Source organism: Triticum urartu, chromosome 5A, assembly GCF_056163025.1.
Source record: "Triticum urartu cultivar PI428250 chromosome 5A, HENAU_Tu73, whole genome shotgun sequence".
In the NCBI taxonomy this organism is placed as follows: Eukaryota; Viridiplantae; Streptophyta; class Magnoliopsida; order Poales; family Poaceae; genus Triticum; species Triticum urartu.
Window position 1 is genome coordinate 523,027,643 of NC_141877.1, and position 17,324 is coordinate 523,044,966.

At 48.9% G+C, this 17,324-nt stretch overlaps 1 pseudogene across 1 annotated transcript; it reads left to right on the forward strand.

Annotated features, from left to right (window-relative positions):
- The first annotated feature begins 2,884 nt into the window (after positions 1 to 2,884).
- On the forward strand, positions 2,885 to 5,009 carry LOC125556476 (putative aldo-keto reductase 2; annotated as a pseudogene). The gene is made up of 4 exons (XR_015602554.1): positions 2,885 to 3,565; positions 3,867 to 4,019; positions 4,113 to 4,215; positions 4,353 to 5,009. The product of XR_015602554.1 is annotated as a putative aldo-keto reductase 2 (transcript).
- The last annotated feature ends 12,315 nt before the right edge of the window (positions 5,010 to 17,324 follow it).

The window sequence follows — 17,324 nt, forward strand, 5'->3', positions numbered from 1 at the left end:
TGGTTATTGACCGGAGACGTGTCTCGGTCATGTCTACATTGTTCTCAAACCCGTAGGGTCCGCACGCTTAAGGTTTTGATGACAGTTATATTATGAGTTTATGAGTTTTGATGTACCGAAGTTAGTTCGGAGTCCCGGATATGATCGCGGACATGACGAGGAGTCTCGAAATGGTCGAGACATAAAGATTGATATATTGAAAGCCTATGTTTGGACATCGGAAGTGTTCCGGGTGAAATCGGCATTTTACCGGAGTACCGGGAGGTTACCGGAACCCCCCGGTAACCTAATGGGCCTTAATGGGCCTAGTGGAGGAAGAGGAGAGGTGGCCTAGGGGCTGCCGCAGGCCCCTCCCCCCCAAGTCCGAATTGGACAAGGAGGGGGGGACGGCGCCCCCCTTTCCTTTCTTCCATCTCCTCTTTCCCCCCAAGTCCTAATCCAACTAGGGAAATGGGAGGGGAGTCCTACTCCCGGTAGGAGTAGGACTCCTCCTGCGCGCCTCCTCCTAGGGCCGGCCGCACCCCCCCTTGGCTCCTTTATATACGGGGGCATGGGGCACCCCATAGACACACAAGTTGCTATCTAAGATTGTTCTCTTAGCCGTGTGCGGTGCCCCCTTCCACCATAGTCCTCGATAATATTGTAGTGGTGCTTAGGCGAAGCCCTGCGACAGTTGAACATCAAGATCGTCACCACGCCGTCGTGCTGACGGAACTCTTCCCCGACACTTTGCTGGATCGGAGTCCGGGGATCGTCATCGAGCTAAACGTGTGCTAGAACTCGGAGGTGTCGTAGTTTCGGTGCTTGATCGGTCGGGCCGTGAAGACGTACGACTACATCAACCGCATTTTCATAACGCTTCCGCTGTCGGTCTACAAGGGTATGTAGATCACACTCTCCCCTCTCGTTGCTATGCATCACCATGATCTTGTGTGTGCGTAGGAAAATTTTGAAATTACTACGTTCCCCAACATTCCGCTTACGGTCTACGAGGGTACGTGGACGATACTCTTCCCTCTCGTTGTTGTGCATCGCCATGATCTTGCGTCTGCGTAGGATTTTTTTGAAATTACTACGTTCCCCGACAAGCCTCCCCCCTCACCCCCAGCCAACAGCAACCCTCGCCCGCCTCCTTCATCGCCGCCGCCGCCGTCCATTTTTGCCGGCGACTCTGCCAGCTGCCGTCGCCTTCACATCCGCCCAGCAACGCCGCCCACTCCCCCGTCGCCCGCCACCGCCGTCTTGCCGCTGGGGAGCAGACTGCTTCGCACCGCCGTTCCCCCACCGCACAGCCGCCCACGACCAAGAAGCTGCCTCGCCGCCCCGGCCAGATCCGATCGGCACGCTCGTCGGACATCGGCCCACTCGTCGGACGCCGGCAAGGCAGCTAGCTGGTCCGTGCGCGCCGCGACTCCCCTCGCCGGCCGTCTCCTTCTTCGACGCCCGCAAGCAGTTCGACAGTTTGCCAAGGTACGAAATGGACTCCGCCGACGAGTTCTTTTTACACAATTTCCTTTGCGACTCCGATGATTCGTCGTCCGACGACGACGAGTCTACATGCCTAGAGTCCCTGTATAAGTTCTGCAAGGCTGTTATTGCCATGTTTGGCCCTGAGTACTTGAGAGAGTCGACAGCTGAAGATACAGCCTGTTTGTTGGCGATGAATGCCAGAAGGGGCTTCCCAGGGATGCTTGGCAACATAGACTGCATGCACTGGGAGTGGAAGACTGTCCTTCTGCTTGGCAAGGGCAGTATAAGGGACATGTCAGGGCTTGCACTGTCATACTAGAGGCCGCGGCGTCTCAAGATCTCTGGATCTGGCACTCTTTCTTTGGCATGGCTGGATCACACAATGATATCAACGTGCTTCAACGCTCGCCGGTGTTTGCTAGGCTTGCCGAAGGCAACAACCCACCGGTGAACTTTACTGTCAACGGCCACAACTACGACAAAAGATACTACCTAGGTGACGGTATCTATCCTCAGTGGATCACTATTGTCAAGACAATACCCAACCCTGTCGGAGAGAAGAGGAAAAGATTTGCCCAAGAGCAAGAGAGTGCTAGGAAGGATGTCGAGCGTACCTTTGGTGTTTTGCAATCTCGATGGGGCATCGTTCGGTATCCTGCTAATACCCGTAGCACGCAGAAACTGTGGAAGGTGATGACTGCTTGTGTGATCATGCACAATATGATCGTAGAAGACGAGCGATCGGAACGTCTGTACGATCAAGGGTTTTAGTTTCAGGGTGAGAATGTTGTGCATGAGCATGGAGTAGCGGCAACATTTGAACAATTCGCCCAATTTCATCAAGACATGCGTGATTGGAAAACTCACGTACAACTGCAAAATGATTTGGTTGAGCATATGTGGGCTCATGTTGGCAACCAATAGATGTATCTTCTTTTATTCGTTTGCAAAACTATGTGAAACATTTTTATTTGTATTCGGCTTGTAAAATTATACTATTTTATTCGGTGTAAACTATGTTATTTACAATATGTTTGAATGCAACCAATGTAAAATTGGGCGGCCAGCCAGTCAAGTCGGCATATATGGGTCGGCGCGTTGGGCGCGCTGTCGACACATATCAAAAACAAGGCGAACGCCAGGCGGGCGGCCGACCTAAACAAACAAAAAACAGACGGAATCGCCGTTTGATTTAGGTCACCCTATTGAAGTTGCTCTAAATTAATAAATAATAGTAACACGACTTGGTGGAGCTCTGTTTGCTGGAAGATAATGCTACTTGTAGGATGTGACGCCCATCAGTCACCACTCACCAACCCCACTTCCCTAGATAGCAGACTGTGGTAGCCCAAATCAAGAGATCTGGATGATCGAATAGACAGGAACACTCAAACATGTCCATATCTTTTGCATTGTTATTTATAGTACTATGCACCATGGATGAAGGGAACAACCTGCGGAAGAAATCGGTAAGATACGACAGTGCATAGCAGCCGGAGCGTGACCAAATCCCTGACGCCACAGTACCCCGCTAAGCTGTAGTATAAATGAAGGTGGAAGGTGCAGGCCTCTCCACTTCACTCAACGATTTTATCCATTACAGTGGCCATGGCAAAGCTAGTTTCCAGTTCCAGGGAGGGAACCTGTGGCAATGGCTGCTGCTGCTGCTCCGGCGACGACGGCGGTGGTGCCGCGGATGAAGCTGGGCTCCCAGGGGCTGGAGGTGTCGGCGCTGGGGCTGGGCTGCATGGGCATGTCCGCCTACTACGGGCCGCCCAAGCCCGAGCCGGACATAGTCGCGCTCATCCACCACGCCGTCGCCGCCGGCGTCACCCTCCTCGACGCCTCCGACATCTACGGCCCGCACACCAACGAGCCCCTCCTCGGCAAGGCGCTGCAGGGCGGGGTGAGGGGCAAGGTGCAGCTGGCGACCAAGTTCGGCATCCTCGCCGGCGCCGACGGCGCGCGGGCGATCCGCGGCGACCCGGCGTACGTGCGCTCGGCGTGCGAGGGCAGCCTCCGGCGCCTCGGCGTCGAATGCATCGACCTCTACTACCAGCACCGCGTCGACGTCAGCGTGCCCATCGAGGTCACGGTGAGCGAGTCAACCTCAGTTCAACCCAATCCCGTTGACTAGTCAAACCAACGAACGTTGACCACATGCACCAAACTGAGACCCGATAGTGGAAAAGTCAAATCTCATAAATAGTTTTCTATATAAACTTGGTCAAACTTTATATTTAGTATTATAGATGTAAATAGTTTTCTATATAAACTTGATCAAATTTTATACTTTTTAAAAAATCTATACGCACTACATTATAGAACGGAGAGAGTACAACACTATCCATGAAAGAAACTTACACGCTTGGCATCCACATATGAGTGAACTCAAGAAACTGGTTGAAGAGGGGAAGATAAACTACATTGGGTTGTCTGAAGCATCGGCGTCGACCATCCGAAGAGCGCACACGGTTCATCCCATAACCGCTGTCCAGCTAGAGTGGTCGTTGTGGTCGAGAGATGTCGAGGAAGATATAAACTTGCAGGTACGTACATTTTCATGCTCAATCATGTCATGTCATGGTCATTTTTGGTTCCGTAATCGTCTGAATTTTGTTCCTGCTCGTATATAATCTTAGGGAACTTGGCATTGGAATTGTGGCGTACAGTCCGTTGGGCAGAGGGTTCTTCTCTAGTGTGCCAAAGCTGGTCGACACACTGTCTGAACAAGACTTTCGCAAGGTTTGTTATAAGCATGTCTTCCTACTTCGCTCTCGTGTATTTGACAAATCCTTCTCTTTGTACAACAAATCTTGATTTTGACACTATTACTTCTGTTCTAAGTTTCTAACCCAACAATGCTCAACACATTTATTCAGGACTTGCCAAGATTTCAAGCTGAAAACCTTGAGAAGAACACCATGGTATTTGAGCGGGTTAGCACGATGGTGGCGAGGAAGGGGTGCACGGCGTCGCAACTCGCACTTGTTTGGGTTCACCACCAGGGGAACGATGTGTGCCCCATACCAGGAACCACAAAGGTCGACAACTTCAACTAGAATGTGGCGGCGCTGTCCGTGAAGCTCGCCCCAGAGGAGATGGCCGAGCTTGAGTCCTACGCATCGGCGGATGTTGCGGGCGATCGTACCATGATTTCCTGAACACTTGGAAGGACTCTGAGACCCCTCCCATGTCATCCTGGAAGGCCGAGTGACAAATTTTCGTGGGAACTGGAATAAAGAGTTCACTGTTTCTTAATAATTTCTTCTACCACTCGAAAGTGTGTGTGTGTGTGTGTGTGTGTGTGTGTGTGTGTGTGTGTGTGTGTGTGTGTGTGTGTGTGTTTGCTTGACTAATCATGTTGTATCCCGGGAAGCATTGTGATCCCATGTATGAATGGACTCTGGAAATAATGTACGGAGCACCATGTGTTGTGGTCGTGAGTAAGTTAAGCCCATTTGTTGTAAAAGGGCCTTGGGACAACCGGGAGGCAAGTCCGAATGCAAAATAACTCCCAACTCATATGGCCCGTTTATCGAAACCACACAGTTACTCTGAGATTGTTGAAGATATTGGTATTTCAGCTTGTAATCTCTCATCCAGTTCACCTTTTTTTCAAGGATACACCATAGAGAATTATACCAGTAACATAGAAGAAGAGTGAAGATGGTTGACACAACTGATACAAAGCCCAACAACCCACCACACCCACCACAATTACAACGACATACAACTAATATTGTCCAACTCAAGCCATGAAGAGGCACGATGCCAAACACCTCGAAAGCATGAACAAAACTCCAGGCCCAGCTGACTCAATGCACTCTTCACGCTTGGCGCCTAGGAGATCGGCAGATGGACACCAAGAAAAAACCAAACTTGAGGAAGATGTCGTCCAAGAGGTACCCACGATGAGGATGTACATAGCGCACCAAAGGCCGATGCCCACAGCAACAACCAACTCATAGCACCACGCCACCCCAAGTCCCGTGAGCCTGCCAAGGCAACAACACCAGCTTGCACTCTGCTAGACACCACAACCACCAATGTATTGCTTCCAAGGAAGGGTCGCCGCCGCACTGCTACCATCGCTGGCTCCGACGAACCGGTCCTATGGTTTCGCTTTGTGCCCGAGGGGACATCCAAGACCAAGACAATGCATCCAGATAGGAGACAACACCCACACGCGTCACCATTATCTGCAACTGCTGTTGTATATGGATTTTCCCCGTCCATGACTGCCAAGAACCGTTAGAGAAAAGCAGGTTCGGTTGCGGGGAAGCAAGGCGCTGGCTTGGAGCACCACCGAGGAGAGGAGAGCCACACATGTTGCCATAGTGATGGTTGATGTCTACTACACAACCTTCTTCTTGTAGACATTGTTGGGCCTCCAAGTGCAGAGGTTTGTAGGACAATAGCAATTTTCCCTCAAGTGGATGACCTAAGGTTTATCAATCCGTGGGAGGCGTAGGATGAAGATGGTCTCTCTCAAGCAACCCTGCAACCAAATAACAAAGAGTCTCCTGTGTCCCCAACACACCCAATACAATGGTAAATTGTATAGGTGCACTAATTCGGCGAAGAGATGGTGATACAAGTGGTATATGGATGGTAGATAAAGGTTTTTGTAATCTGAAGATATAAAAACAGCAAGGTAACTAATGATAAAAGTGAGCACAAACGGTATTGCAATGTGTTGAAACAAGGCCTAGAGTTCATACTTTCACTAGTGCAAGTTCTCTCAACAATAATAACATAATTGGATCACATAACTATCCCTCAACATGCAACAAAAAGTCACTCCAAAGTCACTAATAGCGGAGAACAAACGAAGAGATTATGGTAGGGTACGAAACCACCTCAAAGTTATTCTTTCTGATCGATCTATTCAAGAGTCCGTAGTAAAATAACATGAAGCTATTCTTTCCGTTCAATCTATCCTAGAGTTCGTACTAGAATAACACCTTAAGACACAAATCAATCAAAACCCTAATGCCACCTAGATACTCCAATGTCACCTCAAGTATCCGCGGGCATGATTATATGATATGCATCACACAATCTCAGATTCATCTATTCAAACCAACACAAAGTACTTCAAAGAGTGCCCCAAAGTTTCTATCGGAGAGTCAAGACGAAAACGTGTGCCAACCCCTATGCATAGGTTCCTGGGCGGAACCCGTAAGTTGATCATCAAAACATACATCAAGTGAATCAATAGAATAACCCATTGTCACCGCGGTTATCCCACGCAAGACATACATCAAGTGTACTCAAATCCTTAAAGACTCAATCCAATAAGATAACTTCAAAGGGAAAACTCAATCCATTACAAGAGAGTAGAGGGGGAGAAACATCATAAGATCCAACTGAAAGGATCGATATGGTTGACTAGAGGGGGGGGGGTGAATAGGCAACTACCAATTTTTAACTTTTCTTTACCAAATTAAATTTTGCATCAAAGTAGGTTGTCTAGATGTGCAACTAGGTGAGCAACCTATATGATGCAATAACAACAAGCATACAAGCAAGCAAGAGAAGTAACACTAAAGAGTTTGCACAAGTAAAGGTAAGAGATAACCAAGAGTGGATCCGGTGAAGACGAGGATGTGTTACCGAAGTTCCTTCCTTTTGAGGGGAGGTACGTCTCCGTTAGAGCGATGTGGAGGCACAATGCTCCCCAAGAAGCCACTAGGGCCATCGTATTCTCCTCACACCCTCAAACAATGCGAGATGTCGTGATTCCACTATTGGTGCCCTTGAAGGCGGCAACCGAACCTTTACAAACAAGGTTGGGGCAATCTCCACAACTTAATCGGAGGCTCCCAACACAACCACGAAGCTTCACCACAATGGACTATGGCTCCGTGGTGACCTCAACCGTCTAGGGTGCTCAAACACCCAAGAGTAACAAGATCCGCTAGGGATGAGTGGGGGAATCGAAAATCCCTTGGTGGAAGTGTAGACCGGGGCCTTCTCAACCACTCCCGAGCAAATCAACAAGTTTGATTGGCTAGAGAGATAGATCGGGCGAAAATGGAGCTTGGATCATTTAATGGAGCTTGAGCATTAATGGAGCTTCGGGGGAAGAGGTAGGTCAAAGGAGAAGAAGAGGACCCCCTTTTATAGTGGGGGCAACAATCCAACCGTTGCCCCACCAACCAGCCCCGCACAGGGCGGTAGTACCACTAACGGGGGCGGTACTACCACTGAGCCAGCGGTACTGCCGCTCCAGCGAGCGGTACTGCCGCTCCAGCGAGCGGTACTGCCGCTCAGAGAAGAGCAGCAGGGGTCTGGACCCAGCGCGGTACTACCGCGGTGGTAAGGGTGGTACTACCGCTCCGAAATGGTACTACCGTCCCTACAACCGCAACTAGTGCCGCAAAACCCGACACGAGAAAAAGAGCCCTCGAGTCGAGGCGGTAGAAGCCAGACAGCCCAGCGGTAGTACAACAGCGGGGTCACAGGCGGTACTACCGCTGCGGAGCGGTACTGCCGCTTGTGACCCTTCGGCGGTACTACCGCTGGTAGTGCGGTACTACCGCTAGGACACAGAAGAGAGAGAGGATCTCTCCATCGAGGATGAGGACGAGGCGGTGGTGCCAGGCAGGCCAGCGGTAGTACTGCTATGGAGTCACGGGCGGTACTACCGCTACGGAGCGGTACTGCCGCTTGTGACTCCTCACCGGTACTACTGCTGGGTTGCGCGGTACTACCGCTGGAACCCAGACAGGACATAGAAGAGAGAGGAGATCTCTCCAATGAAGTGGAAGACCTCGAAGGGTGAGAAGCTGACGTGTACGTGTCGATTCCACCCATGCAATACCCTAGCGGACCCCCTCTTGATAGTACGGGGCACTCTACGCAACTAGTCCACCAAAAGAGAAGCGAAAGAGCTACACCGTCTTGAATGACACTCCGAAGGGAAGAAAACGTCTCGTGCCAAGGATGAATCTGTGAACTACTCAAAGCACATGATTAGTCCGCAAACATGTTGTCATCAATCACCAAAACTACCTCGAGAGAGATATGCCTCAACAATCTCCCCCTTTTTGGTGGATTGATGACAGCTAGGGATTGCACAAGGAAAAGATATAAAGAATGAAAACTAAGAACTACAAAATATGGACGGGCTCCCCCTGAATGTGTGCACCTAGTTAGAGGAGCATTAGGGAAGCAAGACACACACATCCGGATCAATACTCCCCCTATATTTTATAGTCCAACAATTCTAAGCACAAGATATATGAGAGGAGAGTATAAACAGGACAAGCATGCAACTCATAATAAACTACATTACTGAAAAGACATAAGTAATAAGGTAGCGATAGGGAGCATATGTCTCACACCATATGTCTTAGGTCTCACAGGCACCAAACCAAACCAAACAAAGAAGACACCGAGAGAACACACAAGAAAACACAAGACGACACACACACACTCAAAGCACGACAACAACACAAATCCCTACACTCTCACCCCCTTTGGCAGCGAGACACCAAAAAGGGCAAAGAGTGACGCTACGACTCCAGGTGATGGGAAGCTGAGGATCGCGAACATCACATCTCAGCGTGATCGTCAGCATCTTCGTCGTAGGTCGAAAACTGCTCGGCATCGGAGTCGGTCCAAGGGCAATGCTGATGAATCCATTTCTCCTCTTCAGTGATCTGACCCTCAGAACCACTGGCAACTGTCGCTCCCATCTGACGCATGAGCTCCTTGTGGCGCACCCTGGCATGCTTCTCCGCCACATGAGTCATGTACTGACCATGAGACTCCATGCAGAAAAGCTTCTTCATCTTGTGTTTAAGCTTCTGTGCCACGACGGTTCTGCACTAGAGGGCCCAAAGTCCTCCTCGTGATCATCAGTGGCAGCCCCACCCTTGGTCTCCATGGCAGCAACAGCAGCAGACGGACCCCCGGATTGAGGCGCTGGGGTGACCCAATTGTCCTTCTTCCTCAGACGCTTGATCTCATGAGAAACCAAGTCTCCAGTTTCCAGCAACACTCTGGGATAGATCTGTGCCCAGGGCCTCTCAATGAGCCTCATGATGAATGGACCATATATCGGGCACTTGCGCTCAGACACGGCAGAGAGAAGTTCAGACCACATGACATGAGAAATATCCAGGCTCTCTCCGGTGTTTGCTTCCTTCTCATGCTGACAGAATGGAAGCATGTCCATGAGATAAGAGTGGACCATATCGAGATTCCCGATGCGAGGGAAGAGAGTATCATGGAAGATACGATGAAGAATGTCCATATACGGAGACAGCTCATAGGTTTTCTTCTTAGTCACTGGGTGAACTTTCACAGTGCAGTAGGGCCAAAGGGCTTGCTTGTGAGTGGACGTAGCACTGCGGTGAGGGCGGAAACCGACTGAAGTCTCAAGCCCACGATCCTCCACATCAAGTAACTCCATGAAGGCCTTCCACTTGACAGAAAGCAACTTGCCATTGGTCATCCAAGTCAGAGTCCTGTCGGCATCGGTTCCAAGATGAACGGTAGCATAGAATTGAGCCACCAAATCTGCATCGAAATCCTTGTTGAACTGCATGATCTTGAGAATGTTCAGCTGAGTGCACATATGAAGGGCTTCACCAAAGTACTCAGGGTCCTTCTCCATAGAATCAGTGTCAATGGAGCGAACATCAACAAAGAGATTCTTCTTGGCCTTGATCACATCAAAATAGATGGCAAACTGAAATCGGTTCCAGAACGGGCAGTTGACCAAAGTGGGTTCTTGGTCCACCTCATAGGGATTGCGGCGATGCCTTTCCCAAAACTCCTTGGCAGTCATCTTAGTCATAGTCTTCCCTTTTGGCTTGTTGGCGGATCTCTTCGACTGCTGAGGAGGTGGAGGAACACTTGCGGATGCACCTGCTGGTGGCGGTTGGGTGCTAGAGGAACCACCGGCTGGCTCAGAGGTGCGGTAGCGTTTTGATGTTGCACGCCCGGGGTTGATACGGCGAGCTTGATGCTCAGGATGGTCATCACCTGGAGCCAAACACAAGAACACGCAAAACAACCAGAAAGAATGAGCATAAGCCAACAAACACAACAAAAAGGATCAAGGTAAGGCAGGAATATGATGGAATTTGGCAGGCAGCGGTAGTACCGTGACATGCCCGCGGTAGTACCGCCCAAGCGGTAGTACCGCTCCAAAGAGAGTGGTAGTACCGCTCGAGGTCAAGCGGTAGTACCGCTCCAACGAGAGCGGTAGTACTGCTCGAGGCGGAGAAATAGCGGTTTCCTACATCACGAGGCTGAGAAATAGTGGTTTCCTACTACCGTGGTCAGATCCGGCACTACCGGCCTGCCAAATTCAAAAATATTCCTACCAAACTCTAATCTAGATAGTCTAGTTGCCTTCTCCAACCTACTCGAGCCTAGATTTAGCCAAAAATCTAGAGATGCAACCACCATTGCCCCTAAGAAACAAGATCTGAAAACGAGACAAAAGGAGAGAAAGAACGGGGGCAATACCGGCATCCATGGCAAGAGAACGAGGTGGGGATCGACTCCATCGAAGGAAATGGAGAGGGACGCCCCGGAGACGGAGATCCGCCGGAGCCCTTCCGCGGCGAGTTGAGACTGGAGAGAGGAAGAGGAAAGAGGGGGCGAAGCGAATGGGTATGGGGGAGAAGAAACCTCCCCCTGCCCCGATATAACCCCCTGGTCCCATCCCTCAGCGGTAGTACCGCGCTGGGGGGCGATAGTACCGCTTATGAGCGGTAGTACCGCGCACCACCAGCGGTAGTACCGCCCAGCACGCCACGGCAACCAAACAACATGGCTTTTGCTCGAAGGAAAAACAAAATGGCAAGAAAAGAGAGCACACCAGCAAACGACCAAGACACACCTCTTCAAGAGAGGGCGGTGGCCGAGGCCACCTATATTTGAGTCAAGTGGTATGGCGCCGCGAAGATTTTAACCTTGGGCCCATGACCAAAACTCGTCTTTGAAACACAAGTACCATCAACAATGGCTAAAGTGAAAGACTTGATTAATTTATGCATAATGGGGGGAGGAAGAGTTCATTGAGAGAACAACACTCCCCCTATGTCCATGCCTACACCTAAACTAGACAACAAATTGAGCGTGGTGGAGTGTGCAAGGGTTCAAGCCACATTGCTCGAATCAATGATATTTAGCTCATGCCTTAACTCGCGAAATCTTGCTTCATCCAAGGGCTTCGTGCAAATATCTGCAAGGTTGTCATGAGTGTTGACATAGTTGAGCTCAATCTCTCCTCGCCTAATGTGATCCCGGATGAAGTGATACCGAATCTCAATATGCTTTGTCTTGAAGTGTTGCACCGGGTTGAGAGAGATCTTGATGGCACTTTCATTGTCACGCCAAAGAGGCACTTTGTCACAAGTGACACCGTAATCCTTTAAAGTTTGCCTCATCCATAGGAGTTGTGCACAACAACTACCGGCTGCTACATACTCCGCCTCGGTGGACGAGAGAGACACATAACTTTGCTTCTTGGAAGACCAACTTACCAAAGAGCAACCAAGGAATTGGCACCCTCCGGAAGTGGACTTCCTATCCACTTTGTCTCCCGCCCAATCGGAATCTGAGTACCCTACAAGCTTGAAGTTTGATCCTCTTGGGTACCATAAGCCAAAGTTTGGGGTATGAACCAAATATCGAAAGATTCGTTTGACCGCCACATAGTGACTTTCCTTAGGTGCGGCTTGAAACCGTGCACAAATTCCCACACTCAACATGATATATGTTCTAGATGCACAAAGGTAAAGCAAGGATCCAATCATGGAGCGATATACCTTTTGATCCACAATTTACCATTGGGATCTATGTCAAGTTGGCACTTGGTGGGCATTGGAGTGGAAGCCGGCTTGACGTCACTTAGCTTGAATCTCTTGATCATGTCTTGAGTGTATTTGGATTGGTTGATGAAGGTTCCTTCTCTTCTTTGCTTCACTTCGAACCCTAGAAAGAACTTCAACTCTCCCATGGAAGACATCTCGAACTTTGAGGTCATGAGGGCGGCAAATTCCTCATTGAAAGCTTTGTTATGGGAACCAAAGATGATATCATCAACATATAATTGGCACACAAACAACTCCCCTTTGACCTTCTTAGTAAAAAGAGTGGGGTTGATTAGCCCAACTTCAAAACCATGGTCTTGTAACAACTCAGTAAGGTGGTCATACCACGTACGTGGGGCTTGTTTAAGGCCATAGAGTGCCTTATCGAGTTGATACACATGATCGGGAAAGTAGGGATCCTCGAACCCGGGGGGTTGCTTGACATAAACCAATTCATTAATGGGACCATTAAGAAAAGCACTCTTCACATCCATTTGTTGTAACTTAAAGTTATGATGAGAAGCATAAGCAATCAACATGCGAATAGATTCAAGACGAGCAACAGGAGCAAAGGTTTCACCGTAGTCGATACCCTCGACTTGGGAGTAGCCTTGTGATACCAAACGAGCCTTGTTGCGAATGATAATCCCATGGGCATCTTGCTTGTTCCTAAATATCCACTTGGTTCCAATGACATTGTGATTCCCCGTCGGTCTTGGCACCAATCTCCACACTTTGTTGCGCTCGAAGTTGTTGAGTTCTTCATGCATGGCATTGAGCCAATCCGGATCTTCTAGCGCCTCATAGACCTTGTGGGGTTCCACACAAGAGACAAACGCGTGATGCTCACAATAATTTGCTAATTGTCTACGAGTGCTTACCCCCTTTCTTAATCTTCCAAGCACATTCGTCATGAGATGATCCTTGGTGGAGAGCTTGGAAGCAACCTTGGCGGCACGACGCTCTAATTCCTCCTCGGGGGTGAGACGAGGAGTGGTCACTTGATCATCTTGAGCATCGTATTGAGCTTGTTCTTGTTCTTGAACTTGCTCAGAGGAGAGAACTTGACCTTGGGCATCACTTGATGTGTCAACACCGTCTTGAGCGTGATCTTGCCCTTGGTCATGTTCTTGAGGATGAGGGCCTTCATGTTGTTCTTCGGAAGCGTGTGGGCCTTGGGTTGGTGATGGCTCTGCTTCAGTGGAGCTTTGTCCTTCTCCTTAGGCCACAAGGGGTTCCTCAATGGGTAGGATAAAGCCAACACCCATTCTTCTTATGGCTTGGGGAGGAATTTCATCACCTACATCACAAGTGCCACTTTGCTCCACTTGGGAGCCGTTATTCTCATCAAACTCCACGTTACACGTCTCCTCAATAAGTCCTGTGGATTTATTGAGGACACGATAAGCATGAGAGTTTGTAGCATAACCAACAAATATGCCCTCATAAGCTCTAGCCTCAAATTTGGACAACCGAACACCTTTCTTGAGAATGAAACACTTACACCCGAACACCCGGAAGTACTTGAGGTTGGTCTTGTTACCAGTGAGTATCTCATATGGAGTCTTGTTCAAGCCCTTGCGGAGGTAGAGCCGATTGGATGCATGAAACGCGGTGTTGATAGCTTCGGCCCAAAAGTTGTACGGAGACTTGAACTCCGCCATCATGGTCCTTGCTGCATCCATCAACGTCCGGTTCTTCCTCTCTGCAACACCGTTTTGTTGAGGGGTGTAAGGTGCGGAGTATTGATGCTTGATCCCCTCATCACTAAGAAACTCATCCAAGGTGTAGTTCTTAAACTCGGTGCTGTTGTCACTTCTTATTGTCAAGATCTTTACATTGTGTTGACGTTGTGCTTCATTTGCAAAGTCAATGACGGTTTGTTGGGTCTCGCTCTTCCTCTTGAAGAAATACACCCAAGTGTATCTTGAGTAGTCATCCACAATCACCAAGCAATACTTTCTACCCCCAAGACTATCGAAGGATGGAGGCCCAAAGAGATCCATGTGAAGGAGCTCCAAAGGCTTCTTTGAGTAAATGATAGTCGTGGGAGGGTGAGCCTTCTCATGTAGCTTTCCTTCGATACAAGCACGGCAAGCACGATCTTTAGCAAAACTAACATTCGTTAGTCCATAGACAAGGTCCCCCTTTAGGAGACTTTGCAAAGATCTCATATTGACATGGGCTAAACGGCGATGCCAAAGCCATCCCACATCAACTTTAGCCATTAGGCATGTCGCAGTCTTAGTGGGTCGCTCCGAAAAGTTAATCACATATAGACCGTTCTCGACATGCCCAACAAAGGCTACTTTAAGAGTCTTGCTCCACAAGAGGGCCACGGTATCGATATCAAAGAAAGTGGCAAAGCCCATGATTGCAAGTTGACGAACGGAAAGTAAATTGTATGCAAGGGACTCAACAAGCATGACCTTCTCGATCGTGAGATCATGAGAGATGACCACCTTGCCAAGTCCCAATACCTTGGAGGATGAGGCGTCACCCCACTTGACATTGGTGGGCATAGATGGAATCTTGTGCACGTCCACCACCAAGTCCTTGCTTCCGGTCATATGATTTGTAGCTCCGCTATCGAGCAACCATGATCCCCCACCGGAAGCAAACACCTACAAGAGATTAATGCTTGGTTTTAGGTACCCATTTTGTAATGGGTCCTTTGATGTTAGTAACAAGGGTCTTTGGAACCCAAATATACCATTCAATGTATTCATGAAGAGAACCAACGAATTTGGCATAGACATGCCCATCACTAGCACGGCATAACACATAAGAAGGATTAAAGTCGCCGGCTTTGATGCGAGGAGTAACATCGCCCCTTTTGACAATGCCACCCTTCGCATTGTTCTTCTTCTTCTCCTCGGAGGCACTTTCTCCCTCCTTCACAAAGGTTTGCATGAGAGGAGGAGGTCGTTTGGTCTTGTCATCCTTCTTCTTGTTCTTGGAGTCGGGCACGTACCCAACCCCTTCCTTGGCCACAACTCCCTTTTGGTTGATCAAGAGATCGTTGAGGTTCTTCTTGCCTTGTATGCAAGTCGCAAGACCTTTCTCAAGTTGCCCCTTTAGCTTAGCGTTCTCCTCAACGAGACGCACATGCTCACAACACGGGTTAGTAGCATTTGCATTATCAATTAACATCATACGAGGGAAAGTGGCTTTTTCCTTGGTTATCTTTACTTGAAGTTGATCATGAGCTCTTTGAGGCTAGCATGAGCACCCTTCAAGACCTTGTGAGCCTTGTCAAGTAGATCAAACTCCTCTTTGAGTCTAGCAAGATCAACCTCAAGTTCGGCCTTCTCGGAGTTTAGCACATGAGAAACAATGAGGACATGATCATAATCTTTCTTTAACTTAGCATGATCAACATTGTGTGACTCCTCAAGAGCCAAACGAAGACCACGCTCTTCCACAAGAGCATTGGAAAGATCCGAAATCTCATCGGCATAGTCAAGACTATGCCCTTCCATCTTAGTGATGGTGTTTTTGTGAGCCTCGATCATGTCATTAGCTTCACCAAGTTGTTCCAAGAGAGCAACAAAGTGCTTCTTGGATTTTCCCTTGATTTTGCCCATAAAGGCCTCAAACTCATTAGCCTCCATATTAGCTCCCTCAAGTTGATTAATGCTATCCGTCGGAGAAGGATGATTAATGATGGTAGTTTTGATGTTGGGGGTTACCTTGTTGGTGGCTTTAGCCATGAGGCACTTGGCGGTGATGCTCTCATTGGGTGAGTCGAAGAGAGACACCCATGGAGTCATCGCAATGGCAACGGAGGCCATGGCAACCGACTCATCACTTTCATCATAGTCATCATCCTCATTGTACTCTTCTTGTACCACCAATGCCTTGGGAGGAGTCTTCTTGGTGAAGTTGCTCTTGTTGGGAAACGACTTGGCCTTGTCCTTTCGGATGAGCTTGCCACCATTGTCTTCCCTCTTCTCATACGGGCACTCCGCAACAAAATGACTCACGTTGCCACAATTGTAGCAAGTCCTTACGCGTTGCTTGCTCTTCGTGCCACTTGAGTTGTTTTTGCTAAAGTTTGGCCTTGAGTTTTTCTTACTCCAAAATTGCCTTGAAGCAAGTGCCATGTGTTCATGATACGCATACTTCATATCTTCGGGGTTGCTCTCCTCTTATTCCTCTTCTTCTTCTTCAACGGTGAGCTTGGCCTTCAATGCAAGGTTAGGATTCTTTTCCCTTTGAGAACGGAGCACCGCATTGTCGGCGGTCTTGTCCAAAATGTTCATGGCCACAAACTCATCCAACACTTCGCTTGAGGTCAAAGTGTGGAAGTCCGGTCTTTGACGAATGAAGGAGGACATGGCCTTGTGGTAGGGCATCATTGCCTTGAGGAATTTGCGCTTGATCCAATTGTCATCCGTGTCCTTGCTCCCGTGATCTCGTAGTGAGACCACGAGTTTGGTTACTCTCCGATAAAGCTCATGAGGTTCTTCATCTTCTTTCATTGCAAACTCATCGGCCTCATCTTGCACCACTTCATAGTTGGAGCGTTGAATGCTTGCGCTTCCCCGGTAGAGAGAGACAACACAATGCCATGCATCTTTGGCCAAGGCGAAGGGACGAAGATGAGGTAGGTCTTCGGGTAGAATTGCATCTTGAATGATGAAGAGAGCATTCTCATTGAATTGATTATCCGCGGCTTCTCGAGGAGTGAAGTTGCTTGGATCATGCGGATAGAAACCTTCTTCAATGATTCTCCAAAGGTTAGTGTTCACATGATTTAAATGACGTTTAAAGCGGTAAACCCAAGAATCAAAGTCCTCATTTTTCACAATCTTAGGGGGAGGACCGGCATGATTCAAATGAGTAGAAGGAACCGGTCCACCACAAACAAGTGGTGGTTCCACATGAGCAAAGATGCCGGTGCCATTTTTACCACTAGAAGAAGGAGCCTTTTCACTACTAGCTTCCCCCTTGTCGGGGATAGCATCCGTCACCTTGTCGGTGGGGTCACCCACTTTCAACGGTCCGGTG